General features: G+C 42.7%; 1 protein-coding gene across 5 annotated transcripts in view; it reads left to right on the top strand.

Moving 5' to 3' along the window:
• The first annotated feature begins 1,172 nt into the window (after window positions 1-1,172).
• The window catches only part of CAP2 (cyclase associated actin cytoskeleton regulatory protein 2), a 117,488-nt gene continuing 106,355 nt past the window's right edge, over window positions 1,173-12,305 (top strand). For 2 of the 5 annotated variants that reach the window (XM_036994274.2, XM_036994271.2), the window contains exon 1: window positions 1,178-1,335. The gene's annotated coding sequence lies outside the window, so the exon portion shown is untranslated. Of the gene's footprint in view, window positions 1,336-12,305 lie in introns of all 5 variants that reach the window. The other 3 variants (XM_073224659.1, XM_036994273.2, XM_036994272.2) reach the window with 3 other exon arrangements.

Genomic DNA, 12,305 nt, shown 5'->3' with positions numbered 1-12,305 from the left:
TAATTCACCTTTATACTCCACAGTACTTTATATTCCAATGGAAAATATACTTAGCAATAGATTATTATTTATTATTATTTGTGGAAGTTAATGCTAAGAAAAAAAGTAATGTTAGGCTGGATGCTTGGAGGTTTCCTGTGAACATGCACAAACTGATTTTTATGGATACACTTTTTTGCCTTTCTGCAACATTAATGTTCTAAATATATATGTATTCATTCATTATTCAGTATAAATGTATGGAACACTTAGCAAATGCAAGGCAGGTACATGCTAGGGATAGCTCTGGCTTCTGGATATATGCATTCATTTATCAATACTTACTGCATTTTGTTTCCCTTCTTTCCAGACTAAGGGCTGCAAAGCAACGCACCCCGGCACCACTGTTGGCAGAGAGCAACGTATAGTAGGAACGACCTTCATTAAAGCTGTGACCTTTGGGTCAGAATAAGCCTCATAATGCACAGAACTGAATTAGATGCGATTTTAACATCGACAAAGAAATCGACCTTTTAGACAGTCATCCTTGTATTTGTTTGGAAATTTTGCTTTAACAAGTATCAATTAGACGTGCTTCCCCTGCCCCCCACTTCTTTCTGTTATTATTTTCCGGGTGTTCATTCAATGAAAAGCTTTAAGTCCATTTTTTTTTCATATTGAAATAAACTGATAGAAATTGGAAATCAATGTTTTCCTTCTAATAGTAAAGTAAAACCACCGTTTTTGTAATTATAATCGATATATAAAAGGGAGACAGCCACATAAAAGTAAATTGGTTTAGGGTACACTTGCTTTTAAATAGTCTTTTTTTTTTTTTAGTTTTAAAGGTGCTGCATTTAGAATACAGTTTTAAGTAATACCTTTTTTAAATGTTGCTGCAAGGTAAGAGTGCATCTGAACTTGGCGCCTGGCTGAGGTGTTAAGGTGTCCGGACCGTTATTCACATACGGGGCTGGGGGACACACAAGCCTGCCTGTCCCTTCCTAAGGACCCGTCGTTTCCCTGCACGATCGGGGACCCAGGCCCTCCGAGGCTCCTTCTGCCAGGAGCCTCCCGACCTCGCAGACCTGGGCGTGCGGCCGCGGCGCCGAGCGCGCTGGGCCCCGCCCCTGCCCGGCCGCCCCGCCCCGGGCCCCGCCCCGCCCCGCCCCGCCCCGCCCCGCCCTCCGGCCCCCGCGCTCCCGCCCGCGCCGCGCGCTGCCTCCCGCCTCGGCTCGCCTGGGTTTGGAGCGCCCGGGAGCCGCCGGCTACTCTCCCCGGGAGCAGCGGCACCGACCGACTCCGCTTCGGCGGCGGAGGAGGGGGAGGCGCTGCGGGGGCCGGGCGCCCAGGCAGGTAATCCCGGGCCGGCGGCCGCGCTGCCAGGGCGCCGCGTGGGTGGGGAGGGTGCGGGCGCGGCGGCACGGCGGGGACCCGTCTAAGTTTGGGGGGTCGCGCCCGCCGGGCTCTGAGCCTCCCGGGTTGGGGGGAGCTGCCGTGGGGCTGGACGTGACCACCGCCACCCCGGCCAGAAAGCGCCGGGACGGAACGGACCTGGCTCCTCCGCAGAACCTGACTTGAGGCAATGAGTCACTTGAGAAAAATGCAAAGGCAGCCGAGGCTTTGAGGGGCAGCTTGGAAAAGGGCACCCCACACCTGGGCCCGGACTGCTTGGGGTCAAGGATTGCTCGTGGAAGTAGCTGCGTTATCGTCACCTTTCGGGTTAAAAAGCACCCAGGCAGCTGGCCTTGCTTTGCTCTCATCAGAGAGTGAATAGGCTGCAAGTTTTAGCAATATTTGAATTGATGAATTCTTTAAAATGAGTAAATGTGGGTGACTTCGTTTACGATATTGAACTAGGATTAGGTCCGAATGGCCAAAGCCAAGATGAACACTTAGCAACAAGATCAAGAATGTTCCGACTTACAGTCGTCGCGATTCAGGAGCCTGTGGGACTTACCACCAGAATTGTTGCAGAACTATTATTTTTTACTGCTTATACACTAGATTTCTTTTAATTGAAGGAACATATCTTAGAATTGTTGGTAAAACAGCTAAGCCCATTTAACCTAAGATTGCAACAGTGGAGTGATCTTTGAGGAAATTGTTCTTATAGCTACTAGAGTGTAATTAGACTGCAAGCCACCTGAGGGCCGTGATGGGGTTTTTGGTAGTTTTTACAATGCCAGACAGGCCTTAACCCACAGCATGTAGTGAGCCGGCAGTAAGAGTTTCTAAAGTAATTAATTAAGTAGCTTGAATGTGGCTAGATGACTTCTGGAAAATACCATGTATTTTGCAAGGAAAAACTACTCCATACTCCATGAGTCCCCAAATCTAACAATTCTTAATAAAATTAGAATCAAGGTGTCATATAAAATTTATTAAAAATGAAAAAAATTGAAAAATCATGAAGGTTACTGTGTAGGTGTGGGAAATAGGCTTTTGCTGCTCACTGTTGAAGTGAGAAGTAACTTAATTTGGTAAAAATTGTGTAATGTTGGGCAAACTTTGAGTAAAGGGCTAGATGGTAAATATCGAGGCTTTTCCAGCTGTATGGTCTCTTTAGTAACAACTCAAGGAATGGTGTGACTGGATTTCCCTTTATTTATGGATACTGACATTCGAAGTTCATATAATTTTCACCAGTAGTGAAATCTTTTCAGGCATTAAAAAACATAAGAATCATTCTTAGGTTGGCAAGGACAGGGAGACATACAAACAGCAAAGGGGCAGGGTTTGTCCTGTGGTGATAGTTGCTAGTCCCACCTGCCACGTGATAGAGTTTGGAGAGGGACCTTGTGAAAGGATTAATGGGCCAGATTCTCCAAGTACCTAAGTCATAACCCAGAGTTAAGTTAAATGCCTTCAAGAGTAGCATAAACTTATTTTTGGTACTATGGTGTTTTGTCTTGTCTTGAATAATTATTTCCTAGTGGACATCTTTATGCATGAGGCTTTGTTTTTTAATTCATTATGTAATATTTTATACATAAAAATAATATGCTGAATTTACGTAAGCTATAAACATTATATTCAAATGACCACCTCTGACCCCATCAGAAACATTACAAACTAGAGCATAAGAACTAAATAATTACAAAAAGATAACCCACAGAATGGGAGAAAATATTTAAAAATCATATATCTGATATGGGACCTGTATCCAAAATAGATCAAGAACTCTTACAACTCAATAATAAGATACTAGCCCAATATAAAAATGATCAAAGGATCTGAATGAATGGGCATGTTTCCAAAGACACACAATCGGCCAATAAGCACATGAAATGTTGCTCAACATCCTTATTCATCAGAGAAATGCAAGTCAAAACCACAATGAAATACCACGTCAATCCAGGAGAATGGCTAGATCCAAAAGTGAGATAGCCGGTTAGGATGTGGAGGAACTGGAACCTTTATGTGCTGCTGGTGAACAGCAGATGATGCAACTGCCTCGGACGAGTTTGGCAATCCCTCCCAAGTTAAACACAAAGTTCCCACATGAGACGACAATTTCACTCTAAGTGTGTACATGCAAGAGAAATGAAAGCATCTATCCACACAAAAAAACCTATGCACAAATGTTTACACGAGCACCATTTGTAATAAGCAAAAGGTGGAAAAGCCCACTGACAAAAGGATAAGTAAGATGTGATATATCCATACAGTGGGCTATTATTTGGCCATAGAAAGGAATGAAATACTGATAAATGCTACGATATGTATGACGCTTGAACACATTATTCTAAGTGAAAGAAGCTAATTGCAAAAGACACATATTGTATGATTCTGTTCTTATGAAAATGCCCAGAACAGGAAACCTATGGAGATAGAAAGTAGATTAATAGTTGCTGGGAGTTGGAGGTGAAGTGGTGACAGTTAAAGAGTACAGGGCTTCTTTTTGAGCTGATGAAAATGTTCTAAAATTGGCTCTTGTGGTGGTTGCACATATTGTTGAATTGTACAGGCCAGATGGGTAAATTGTATGATATGTGCCTTATTCCTAATAAAGCTGTTAAAATAAGTAGAAAGCTAGAAAAATGAACTGACCTATACTGATTCACCTTTGTGCTCTTCTATGCCAGTCCAACTCTGAATTTGTGTTAATCATTCCCGGTTGTCACGTAAAACAGTTTGATGACATATGTATGTATTCCTAAAAAAATATGTTGTTTAAGGTTTGCTTGTTTTACTATTTATAAAAAGGGTACATACAATCTCACTCACAAACAACTCAACACTGAGTTTTCAAGAATTATCCACATTGTTGTACATAGCTACATAGCATCTGCTGGCAAATATTTCACTATTTATTCATTCTCTGGTGGATGGGCATTCGAGTTGGTTCCCGTTTTGCTATTACAAAGTGTACTGCTTTGAAGACTTTTTCCTGTGTGTCTTGGTGCACATATGTGAGTTCTTCTGTGAGAATGTGAATGTGCCATATATTTTAATGACCAAAAAAAGAAGTTGAATCTCCTTAAATTCTAATTGTAATGTCTATTGCCTCATGTCGTAAGAAGTATGGAAAACAGTCATCTAAGGGGGTACAGCTCTGCCTCACAGCCGGGCCACTTAGCCCTGTCGCTCCTGAGCATTTTCCTCCCTTTTACCACCTGGCTTTAGGATGGGATGGAAGACAACTTTATTAAGTCAAAAGGACATTACTTGAAGGAGGTACATAGTGGCTGCGGAACTTCACTAACATTTTCCTTCTTGTGTGTATCCTGGTGGACAGTCCAGTATTTCTAACGCGATTTAGTTCGGTCATTCTGGTAACAGTAGGCCAATTGGAAGTCTGGCATTTTAGCCTTGGGCCCTTCCTAGGTCTGCCCTGATTCGGGCTGGGAGCTTTTGCAGTTCATTCTGGGTATCTACTTGGATTTAGGAAGGAGGGAAGCAACCTAAGTTCAGAACAGGCCATTAGAGGGGAGTTTTAAAAAAGTTTTTTATTGTGGTAAAATATATGTAACATAAAATTTACTGTTTAACCATTTTTAAGTGTACAGTTCAGTGGTATTAAATACATTCACAAAGTTGTGTAATCACCACCTCATCCATCTCCAGAAACTTTTCACCATCCCAAACTGGAACTCCGTGCCCCACCCACTCTCTCTAGTATTTGCCTATTTTAGGTGCCTCATTGTAAGTGGAACCATACAGCAAATCAGTCTTACTTTGTTTTTCTTAGGTAGACCCTTTTCTCACTTACGGGAAACACTTCTTCTTTTACTGAGAAATTATGTAATAGGACTGTTTCCTTTTCAATATACTCTATAGGAAGAAACATAGAAAGTTGTCTAAAACCAGAAGAGGAACTTTGAATTATTATGGGTAGCATCTTCATCTGCCCTGTCTGGTTAATTAGACATCTAAGCATCCTGGCTTCTCATTAACGACTTAGCCAAGTGGAGAAGGTGCGATCGTCCCTAATTTTTAACACATCGCATATTTGATGAATGGGTGAATTAGGTAACCTTTGAGATTGCTGTTCGCCCCCAGCTTCTGAGAATTTAAAAGCTATTCTACGATAAGAGTCTCATCTAAAACCATTCTGGTTTTGGTAGGAAAAGGTTTGCGAGAACAGGAGGGTTCTGGGAGACTGAAAGTAGAAATGAGGTGGTCTGAAGGCGCACTGAAGAGGAGGGTGGTCGCTGGAGAAGCTCGAGGCTGGAGACGCCAGAGACAGGCCCTGCAGCACACAGACAACACCGGTTGTTTGATACCTATACTTGGACACAGTTTAATGAGAAAACAACGTTCATCACTCAGCACCAGCCCACGTGGAATTTCAGAGAAACTCTACGATCCGTTGATTATTCACACCCCCGTGTTGAATGACTGCTGTATGATAATCATTGGGGATACGATGAGGAATGAAGGCAGATGTGATGAAGAGGAGACGACCTACGCTGTGGACATAGGTCTTGAGGGATCTGCTTAGTAGTTAGCATCATTAGTCCCAACCTTGTTTCTGTATAATTTTACTCGGAGAAAAACCACTGGATTATTTTGAGATTAAGTTCTTTTACACTAAGGCAACAAGAAGCAGTCAAATTGAATCACACTAATAAAACTGGCCAACCAGATGCTCTAGAACCAGGTAAACTAGGCTTCCAAGTAGTGAATGCATTTCAGACTGACTGTAGCCTGATACATACTTGAGGCTGTCCATTTCATGTGATCTTGGTTTAGCAGCCTGTGTATTCCTGAGTGTGTCGGTGGGGGGTTAGTGCGATGTAAGGGTGATCTCTCCACCTGATGAATACTGCCCGGGTCTGCTGCTCACCTCTCTGCAGTGGCAGGAGGCACAGATCTGAGTGAGTAGGTTGACGGAAAGGTCCATCTCATTGGTTGCTTGGCATTAGGTAGACCAAGTGCAACCATCTTTCTCCTGGCATGGTCATCTAGCATGCTAGGAACTGTGGCTAGAGATTTTTTGGGGTACAATGCAGGTTCACAAGTATTTTGGCAACATTTTTAAAGTCTGAATTTAGGTTGCTCCTCCCTTTCCATTTCTGCTTTGTTTCTTCCTACTCTCCTGGCCCTCTGGCCGCTCAAAGCTCCTGCCATGGAAAACCCTCCATCCCACCCTCTTCCATCCTGCTGCAGGGCGACTGCTCCCGGGGTCAGGGCTCCTCTTCCCTCTTGTCTCTTCTGAGTGGAAGGTGGACAATTCTCTGAAATTTTTCTGTAATTGAAAACTTTGAAAAAATAGGTTAATGGAAATGAATTTGGTCGTAGAGAGTTGGGGTTGACCCATTTTTATGCTCCTTACCCGAGGCCAAAATCTCCAAACTGTGTAGCTTAACTGTATAGACAAAGACGGCTCAAAGGTACACGCACACAGGGCTTCTGAGAAAATCAGTTTCCAAATCTTCCCCCTTCGTCTGTGTGCTGCCCTGAGACTGCTTCCTTCTGGAGAACGGGCCTCTAAGGAAGATACAAGTTCTCTTTCCCACAGTTTTTTTTTTTTTTTTTTGCCATAATCACCTTTCTCTCATGAGAAAGGCCTGTCCTGACCCACGTTACTAAATTACATTGTCCAGGGATGTCAAACTCTAGGGGGCGGGGAGGACAAACAAGGGCCTTTTAGAATATCAGTTTTAGGGATAAGAAAGGGGGTGATTATAACGCCTGGACGTTGCAAATCATGTGCTTTCTAAATCTTTGTTTTAAAAAATAAAACAACCAGAGGGCAGTCCAAATTGTAAGCTGATTTCAAAGGAAAAATTTCAGGGTGGATGAAATCATGACTCTCATACAAATGAAAAGTGAACGTTTTTAGCTGTATTAAAAACTGAGAGAGCTGGGAAGGTCTACGATCAGCTCACAGGAGACCGTCGACGGGAATGCGGACGTGAGTTTGCTTGATGCCTGACCGGCTTCTTCCACAACTCCCCTGCATAAGGTTTATCTGCAGACCTATCAACAATAATTACTTGCTTTACTCTCATTTTACTACCACAGAATTTAACTTGTTTCTCTACAGAGTTGTAAAATGGCCTCATCAAAGACAGTGAGTGGCTAAGATAACACAGAGGGATAAGTAGTTACTCACTGAACTTCAGCCTTCTGCACTTCTTTCCTATACTGATAATTAAAATAACTTTCGTTATTTCTTTCCCATCGGAGGTTTAGTATATAACAGCAGTTCAAAGAATTGAGTGAAATTTCTATTAGAGTATTTCACCCATTCCCATCTCATTTATGTGAACTTCCCAGCATTTGCATTAATAAAAATGAAAATTAAGAATCAAAGTGATGCTCAACCTTGACACATTCTAATAATAAATACACTTGTCCACTTATGCATTAATTAAAAAATAGAGGTGCTCAAAAGAGGGGTTTTCAATTAAAATTACTTTTTATTTACAGTTAGTAAATGTTTGTCAACATTTGTAATATCTGTGTTTTGATAAGTTCATCCTAATGGTACAGTGCTAACAATTGCAAGAGCATTTTTTTGCCATTGAATTTAAATGTAAGTTTATGTACATATTTTTGAGGTAGAAAATGATAATGAATAAAAGACTTTCAAGTATAAAATATATAAAGCTAGGATAAACCTAGAAGAATGGAGATATAATTTCAAGGAGAAAATGTAATTATGCAAAATTTATGATTGTCAGAGGGCATTTATGATTGTCATTTTAAAATGAATGGTGATGAATTTCAGTGGATGTATTCCAATGAGTGATAAGGTGTTTTACTTTGACATGTCATGTTTGCAGAATACTAGAGGCTACATTCTTGGTAACCATGCACATTTTAGTGGAAGTTTTTACATGTCAACCTAAAAATATGCAGGAGGTATTTTCAAAATTCTTTTAGGACATATACAAATGAAAAATTTGAAAATCCCTTTGCAGTCCATCCTTCCTCTGTTTTCTGACCAGAAATCAAGGGTAAGTAATATGGCAAACCCTTGGTGCAAGTTTAGTGTTGGCAAATGAACCAATTTAATGATAGACTTGTTCTGCTAGATTCAGGGAAGACACTTAAGAACTAAAGGCTTGACACTTGTGACTCCTCTCAAAAGGGAGTGATAGCCCATAACATTTTATTCATTTCTTTTTAGGCAGCTCTGTCTTCACTTTGCTCACCTTTCTTGTTCTCTTTGGAGGCGCTCACTGTAAGGCATGATGTGTGTAAATGTGTATGCGTATCATGACCAGACAAATAGCACTGTTTGCATCTGTAAATGTACAATTCTCACCAGGTTTGTGGGGGGTTGGGGCTATTATTTCTTCAACTTCATTTTCTACCTCAATTTCTTTGCCCTTTCCTGGGATTCCAATGACCCTAATATTAAATCTTTTAAATATTGTCCCATAATATTTAAGGTCCTAAGGCTTTTCTTAGGCTCTGTTCATTTTTTTGTTCAACCTTTTTTCTCTCTGTTCTTTAGGTTGGATAATATCTATATCATCAAGTTCACTGTAACTTTCCTTTGTCACCTCCATTCCACCACCAAGCCCACACAGTATACTTTTTATTACTGTATTTTTCAGTTCTAAAATTTTCACTTGTTTCTTTTTCATAGGCTCCTTGTCTCTGCCAAGAACATCTATCTTTCTATTCATTTCAAGAGTGTTTACATTTATCTCCTGGAACATAATTAAAATAGCTCCTAGTAATCTATCTGATAATTCCAACATCTGTATCATCTTGGGGTTAGCATATGTTGGTTGTCTTCTCTCTTGAGAGCTGATGACATTTCCCCATCCCTTGCATAGCAAATATTTTTTGGATTGAATTCTGGACATTTTGAGTATTATACTGTTAGACTCTGGGTCCCTTTGAAATGCTCAGGTTTTTTGTTTTACTAGGCAATCAGCTCAGTCTGCTTGCATTTCGGGAGCAGTGAAAAATCAGCTCATTTTTCAAAGGTTTTGCCTGCTGCTCTGGGTTTACTGGAAGCATTATTTAGGGGTTGGTCTGAGACAGTGTCTTATATCGTAGTTCCGCTCTCGGAGCCTCTGGGTTTTCCCACACATGCACAGTTCAGTGCAGAGACTGGGGCCTGTGCCGGTTCGTGCACAGAATCCGGATCCCCTTCTTCAGCAATTTCCGCTCCAGGATCCCTCGCACGTCTCCTGCCCTACGAGCCCTCTGTTCCTGGTCTTCTGGCCAGAAAGACTGGGTTCCTCTTGACACTGTAGCTGCTCGCACTGCCACGGTACAGTTCCCAGTACTGGGACCATCCTCAGGACAAAGCAGTGACAGAATAGTGGGGGTACAAATAACAGGGGTTCTCCCCACACTCTTGGGACCTCTTTTGCTGTTGCCCTGGTAAGAGAAACCAGGTTTCTCTTACAGAAACTTTTAGCTGCTTGTACAACTGCACTCTCGCAGTTCTGAGTGCAGCCACTCTTGGGAGAGAAAAATAAAGGGACAAAAAAACCCTGGATTTTCCCTCACATTCTTCCATCTGGTCTTGCGGCCAAAATGAGGAGGGTTCTCTCAGAGTTTTCACTGCCTGCACCCTCCGGGGAGTCCCCGCCTTGGGTCAACCCTGGAGAGAAAAGAAAAAATCAAGAAACACACTCTCAAATAAGTCCCCTTTTCGAACCCTCCTCCACTGCTGGTGGGAATGTAAGCTAGTTCAACCATTGTGGAAAGCAGTATGGAGGTTCCTCAAAAAACTAAAAATAGAAATACCATTTGACCCTGGAATCCCACTCCTTGGAATTTACCCAATGAATACAACTTCTCAGATTCAAAAAGACAGATGCGCCCCTATGTTTATCGCAGCACTATTTACAATAGCCAAGATATGGAAGCAACCTAAGTGTCCATCAGTAGATGAATGGATAAAGAAGATGTGGTACATATACACAATGGAATATTACTCAGCCATAAGAAGAGGGCAAATCCTACCATTTGCAGCAACATGGATGGAGCTGGAGGACTTTATGCTCAGTGACATAAGCCAGGCGGAGAAAGACAAATGCCAAATGATTTCCCTCATTTGTGGAGTGTAACAATGAAGCAAAACTGAAGGAACAAAATGGCAGCAGACTCGGAGACTCCAAGAAGGAACTAGTGGTTACCAAAGGGGAGGGGTGTGGAAGGGTGGGTGGGCAGGGAGGAAGGTGGGGACTGAGGAGTATTATGTTTAGTACACATGGTGGGGGGATCACAGGGAGAACAGTGTAGCACAGAGAAGGCACACAGTGGGTCTGTGGCATCTTGCTGCGTTGATGGACAGTGACTGCATTGGGGTGTGGGGGGGACTTGATAATATGGGTGAATGTAGTAACCACATTGTTTTTTCATCTGAAACCTTCATAAGAGTGTGTATCATTCAGACCTTAATAAAAAATAAAATAATAATAAAAAAATAAGTCCCCTTTCCAAGTTTTGATTGTCCTCCTCATTCAGCCACTGTTCTTTATCTTTCAGAGTTAGGTTGCTTTTTGCACTTTGAACGCAGCTGTGATAGGCTGTGCTGGGCCGAGCCTCTCGGTCATTACCGGCAGCGCCCTTCTTTCAGTCTCTCTCCTTGTCCCCTTCCCCTACTTCCCCCACACCCCGCCATTCTCTTCTTCCTTCTTTGCCTTCTTTCCCTGTTTCCCCTTTGGACTCCTAAGTCCAAGGAGCAAAAGAGAAGAACCTAGAGTCTATTTGAAAACTCTGATTTTGTTACAAGTTTCAAAGTCTCGGTAGATGTCGACCCAGAGGCTGGAGACGCATGAAGAAGCAAAAGGGGCTGGACAAGGGGGCCAAATTCATCACCTGGCTATTTTAAATCAAATAGTCATGCTTGCATTTGTTGAAAACATCTGTGCAGTAGAGTGGCCAAGGTATTAAGAACTGACCCTTAGGGTTTTTCTTTTAAGAGAGTTGATGAATCTGTTATTCAATTGTATGTGAATCTTACAATGAATGCCAGTGAATTTTGAGATTAGAAATAATTTCAGCAAACCTTATTATCTTCATTATTTCAGAGAGACATGGCATTCTTAACACTGAAACAACAGGGTTTAACGATGCAAGATATTGTTAGTCATGTTGTGGGAAATAACTGACCATACAAAATGATACACCTTTTGTGCTTTCCGTAAAGGTATTCCCGCCGTTTATGTGTTCGTGTTCTATGACGTGGTCTGAGAAGTGTGGTGCTGACGTGTTGCTGTCACTGGGTTTGGGGGCCAGGGGAGGTGGTGACACGCGTAGGAATAATTCATGGATTGTGCGCTCACCAGGGTACAGATCACGCTGGCGAGTACTGTGGAGCATTCAGAGGTCAGTGATGATAATGACACATAGTCCACAAAGTTCAGTTCGTCATCTCCTTTGATCTTCCCCAGCATCCCGGGGCAGTCAGTGGCATTGAAAGGTCACACTTATAATTCCCTCCAGAAGCCCCCTGAGCTTCAGGCCCCGCTTGCAGCTGCCAGCTGCCAGGCCTCGGTGTCGCCGTAGGCACTTCCAACTGCCATGTCTAACCTGGAGCTCCCTCTCTGCATCGGCCACCTCCATCCCCGACTCTGCTTTCATTGGCCCCGCCCTGCCCCCAGACAAGGCCCCTCAGACATCCTCCCTTCTCCCTTTTCCCTCCGGGCCCCGCTGCGTCCAATGCAGTCCTTCCTCAGATCCTGCCTAGCCCACACATTCTCAGATCTTCCTCAACCCGCTGTCACCTTGGTAGTAAATTCCCAAGTTGCCCCCCGACCCCTGGTTTGTCTACCACTTTTCTAACTATTCATCGATACTTTGTTTCTCATGCTTTCTTAGATAGCTTCTGAGAGGCACATAGTAAATAAGTATTTTCTGGTTGGAATGCCTCCATGTCTTTTTAATCCGGGCATATACTC

The sequence above is a fragment of the Manis javanica genome, chromosome 16 (assembly GCF_040802235.1).
Source record: "Manis javanica isolate MJ-LG chromosome 16, MJ_LKY, whole genome shotgun sequence".
Classification (NCBI taxonomy): Eukaryota; Metazoa; Chordata; class Mammalia; order Pholidota; family Manidae; genus Manis; species Manis javanica.
This window is presented reverse-complemented; position numbering and strand designations above follow the sequence as displayed.